At 45.5% G+C, this 5,073-nt stretch overlaps 1 long non-coding RNA gene across 1 annotated transcript; it reads left to right on the top strand.

The window, feature by feature from the left end:
• Positions 1-6: 6 nt before the first annotated feature.
• LOC111738054 lies at positions 7-4,740 on the top strand. The gene is made up of 2 exons (XR_002779669.1): positions 7-2,004; positions 2,265-4,740. It is a non-coding gene; the product is annotated as an uncharacterized LOC111738054 (long non-coding RNA).
• The last annotated feature ends 333 nt before the right edge of the window (positions 4,741-5,073 follow it).

Raw genomic sequence — 5,073 nt, 5'->3', positions numbered from 1 at the left:
GAAACTTTGCTGACAATTAGTATTTATTGGGTTAGTTTATACATCAATTAAAAAGTATGTCGAAGAATATCTATTCAAGGGTGGTCAGCGCCACTTTGCAGAAACAAAAGACTAGAAATATCCGGTTAAATATAACGTGAACTCAGTAGAATACTGTGGACACGTGGAAAGGAGGAGCTGTATCCATGTTTACAGAAATCAGACATCTGCAGTGAAAAAACAAACATAACTGGGCTTCCACCTGTTTAAGAAAAGGAGGGAGCGCAAGTGTAACAGATTTATATGTTTTTGTGTGTTCGTAAAATCTTTTTACAAGACTATACGAGAAAGTCCTAATCGTGGTTGCCTTGGGAAATAGATCTGAAATAAATTTGACCTCGTAAGGCTTTTTAACTCTTACTTCTTTTTAACTGGGTACATAACTCTTTTTTTATAGTGAAAATAACTTTTTTTTCCTTTTTTTTTTTTTTGAGAAGAACACATCCATGATTCTAGATTGTTCCTGGGGGCACGCAGATGTTGAGCGCATTAAAAGTCATGCTGGGACAGATGTGTGTCTGATCCTCGTTTCTCTCTAAGGTTAATAAGGAACCATCAACCCCTTGTTATGACTAAAAGGAGGAAAAGGCGGTCTCGCGTGGATGCTGAGCTTTGGTATTTCAGAGTCTCCATAGGTAACCTACCCTCAGGTGTAAGTCAGTTCATCACATTCATAAAGCGCCACTGCAGGTAAAGGTGAGCGACGCCGGCTGTGTTGTAACTACCCGCGGCCATTCAGAGTATCTGAGAGGTGTTCGGAGTTAGTCCATAAAGGAACACAAAACTAGGGATCTTTGCCCAGTCTATAACTCCACCCCTTCTCCAAGTTCAAACACATGTGCATCCGTGTAAGCACAAAGTGTAATGAGTCTGATTTATTGTTTTAAACTGTCGCAGAGCAGGGTAACACGTGTGAGTGTACGTCTCACAGCTTGGTGAATTTTCACAGACGACATACCCATGGACCCAGTACGCAGACCAAGAATCAGCCTCCCTGGCATCCCAGAAGTCCCCGTGAGTCCCCTTCCAGACCACTACCCACCTGTAAAGGTAACTCTATCCTAAAGGTATTGAGACAACGTAGATAGATTTTGCCTGTTTTTTTACCTTTTATATAAATGGAATCAGAATATGCTTGCTTATGTCTTGTGGCTTCAACGTTATTTGGGAGTGTGTTCTAATTTATTTTTAAAATAATTGTCGGGTAGCTGCATTTCAGCTATTAAACTCCTCAACATTGTCTCTGGGACTCCCAGCGTGCTAGGATGGTGAAACCGACAAACGGGTTGGGACAAACTAGACACAAACAGGTTATGCAGGACCTTGTGCAATGGGCCCCAACCTGCTTCTCCCGCCTGTGGTTGTCCCCACCCACTGTCTCAACAGCACCTCCTTAGTCACCTTCCATACTCATTCATCAAGGCCCGTCTTCAGCATGGGAGCTGGGAGGCCTCCCCCATCTGTTCTGGACCGTGAAGTCCCATTGTCTTTGGGTTCTCATCATGGCGCCCTTTCCTGGAGCATGAGTCTCCGTTTGCCAAGCTGTTCTCACGTCGCCCTGCTGAATAGCATCGTGCCCGTGCTGTTATACGCACATCACAAGTACCAAATGAATGAGACCAGATCCCTCGCCACAGATCTCACGGTCTACTGGGGCAGACGTACCGTACGTCGCGCTTCCTACGTGCCAGGTGCTGTTCCGGGCACCCCGGTAATCCTCACGTTGGCCATTGAGGGCAGGGAGCTGTTAACAACCCCTGTTCTACAGGTGACAGATTAAGTAACTTCCCCATCACCACCCCGCTGGTAGGAGCAGAGAATCGGATCCAGACGGTGTGGTTCCCACCTCTCCAGAATTGATGGCCTGTCTTCAAGACCGCGTGATAACGTGTGCACCGTCCAAACAAACGGTCGCGGGTTCGGATGTGTGTGGCGCGTGGTACGATGAGAAGTCCCGCTAGAAATGTATGTTGGGGTCAGACCACCCAAGACCTTGGGTGTCGTGCTGAGGAGTTTGAACCATGCCGTAGGTGGCGGGGAGCCAGTGAGGTTTTTGAGTAAATGGCTGTTTTTGTGTTTGAAGGAGGGGACTGCACTGGCACCATAGTGGCGAGGCAGACAAGTAGAGAGGGTGGGGAGAGTCTCACGGGAGTCCCCCGGGGCAGTGGGGCGGAAGAGGGCGCGCAGGGCCTTCTGGCTGAATGCATCAGGTGTTCTCTCCCCAGAGACGCACCGAGGCAGAGTAAAGGGGCCCAAATCAGGAGCAGTGAGAGACACACGAGGACTGAGCCGCCCGAGAAAGCCGCATCCTCACCAGTAGCCTTCGGGAGGTTCCAGGCAGGGCCGAGGGCAGGCATAACGCGTCAGAGATGGCGTCAGTTGGACACTTAACACGCTGAAAGTCGAGAACCGCCACTGTCTCTAGACCTTTCCCCCAGGGCACTGGAAGAGACTTCTCTGGGGACTCTGACCAACCTAAGAGGAAACTGCGATTTCCCCATAGAATTACTCAGCCACATGCCCATCCTGTGCAGCCCGGAGCGGCACGCCTCACCCGCACGCATAGAGTTCATTGGCATTTCTATGCCCGACTACATGTGAGCAAGCAGCTAGGGATCATCAGGCATCTGGAGAAATCTCTGACACACAGGCCAAAACAAATGAGACAGGCGAAGCAAGGAGGAAGTTAGTCTGTGGTACGCTGAGATCATCGGTTATAAAGGGTACGTTAAAAAAATATTCAGTGGGGAAGAGGAACCTCATAAATATGATAGCAGAAGTTAAAAAGTCGATAGAAATGTAGTAAAATTAAGTCGAGGAATTCGAGGCAGTATAGCAGTAGGACAAAGAAATCGGAAAATAGAAACGATATGAACACGTGGGGGATCGGAATAACAAGTTCTACAGAGAGAGAAAAGAGGAAACAGGACAAAGTACTCAAGAAAGTCAAGGAAATTTCCAGAACCGAAAGACTCTTCGGAGTCTTTAAACAATACTCACACTGAGGGAAAAAAATAAACAAATTTTTTGAAGTAGGAAGAGGATCAACCCGAGTTGTTTTTCCTTTGCATGGCTACTGCTTTTTAAGGAAATAGAGAAGTAAAAAATCTCGTGAGGAATAGAGTTCAGTTTGCACCTGAAAACTGTCATCGGTTTTCATCATTTAGGCACTGTCATCAGCCCACGTTGCTGTCCAGCAGGTACGTAGAAATCCTGCGTTGAAAATAAGGACAGCATCAGAGAAAAACATAGGGTCATTTGCATGTAGACAATTGGCACTAAGACAATCCCCGGAGAAGGTAGGATCGCCTTGACCTTGAGAGGAAAAAGGTTCCAGATAAAAAGGTTCTGGGAGAGCAAGAAATTCTGGGAGGAAGCTGAGAGGTCAGGGAGGGTTTTGAGAAGGAAAATGTCTCGGAGTTTAGTGCCTCCAAAAAGAAGCCACTGAATATTTTGACCTATTTGGGAGCCGTGGGTGACATCTGAGAGAGCGATTTGAGTTAGATGCAAGTGCTCACGGGAGAGGAAGGGTTAGGGACCACAGGACACGGTTTCCAACTCATTTTCATTCTCTATTATCTGAATACTGGGATGTTACGTAGCACACTCTGTAAATGAAGTGCTGAAAACTAAACCCAACCGTCATCACTGTCACCAAGGCAGCGTGTAGGTCGCCAGGCACTTCAGTCTCTGGCCTGTCCTGCTGCCGCCCCTCCCGCCTCTTCTCGAAGCACGTGGGCCACCCTCGAAGGACACACCCCACCTGGCTGCATTCAGCGAACCCGAACTGCCCAGGTGTTTGGAAACTTGACCTAAATACTGAACTTTAATTGGTCTTGTCACTTGGGACATCGCGCGTAGAGTCATCTGGCTTTATTAAAATGCCCTTTTGAAAACTGTGGTCGATAAAATAAATACCTTTTCTGACTGTTATCATAGGTCAGACTAGCAAACCAATTCCAAGGTTTCTGACAGTTCTAAGGAAGGCGGAGCTGAACAAAGCCCATGGAAGCTTTCATCAAAGTTAACATCGTGGATCCTCATTACAAAGCTCACTGGTACATTTTTTAAGATATAGGAAAAATGGCGATCTACTAAATTTGCCGTTGACATCAAGCTTTACCGAGTCGTTTAACTAAACTGAAGTATAGTTACTATGTTGGATAAAATACCTGTTTGTGTATACCCCGGGTTGCTTGCATTTTTCCTTTTGGGGATTTTTGCTTTGTTGTTGTCAGAGAAATTACAGTTCTCTGCTATTTAGAACTGGGAAATAAAATATGATCAGGGTATGACTTCCCGTTCAGTGAGAAAGGTTCCAGTGTTTTTAGTCTGCTTTGAGACGACAGTCCACCTCATCGTTGACAGCTGCGGAGTTTAAAACATGGGTTCACCTTAAAGATATTTTCCAGGAGTGGCGTTTGGGATTGTCGGTGGCGTCATGACAGCGTGTGTGTTTTTTAGGCCTCCCGTCAGACACACTTCTCTCCCTTGAGACCCACATGTGAACACACCAGCAACACCTTTATGATTGTTATGACTTTGTTTCTTAAATTATTCAATAAATTATAACAAGTAAGGGTAGGCTTCCTTGCACCTAAATTTAGAGATTTTCTCTCTCTAAATTTCTGGGTATTTTCATTTCTGTAAAACATAAAAGGGTAGTATAGCCTGCTAGTTAAAATAGATTTGGACTTTTGACTGTCGGTTCTCATATAAATTTTTTTTCTGGTTTTTCTGATTTTTCTGATTTTTTTTTTTTTCCCCCGTAGAAAGATTTTTCCATTCTAGATTGTTGACAAGTAAATCGTTTTTGGTGTCACACAGCATTCTTGGCTTGAATATGCCATGTGCCCTCTGAATTGTGTCACTTTTGATATGCATGTCGAGCGACTGGATGATCACATGGAAGGGAAGGCCAGTGACGAACTGGTAAATAAAATTAATTGCCGACCGTTTTTCCATGACGCGGGTGAGTTTTATTACAAACGAAGTGTGGAATCAGTAACATTTAGGGTAACATTTAGAGTAACA

This window comes from Pteropus vampyrus, unplaced genomic scaffold, assembly GCF_000151845.1.
Source record: "Pteropus vampyrus isolate Shadow unplaced genomic scaffold, Pvam_2.0 Scaffold34, whole genome shotgun sequence".
In the NCBI taxonomy this organism is placed as follows: Eukaryota; Metazoa; Chordata; class Mammalia; order Chiroptera; family Pteropodidae; genus Pteropus; species Pteropus vampyrus.
The sequence above is the reverse complement of the archived record's forward strand: the minus strand, read 5'-3'. Positions and strand labels throughout refer to the sequence as shown.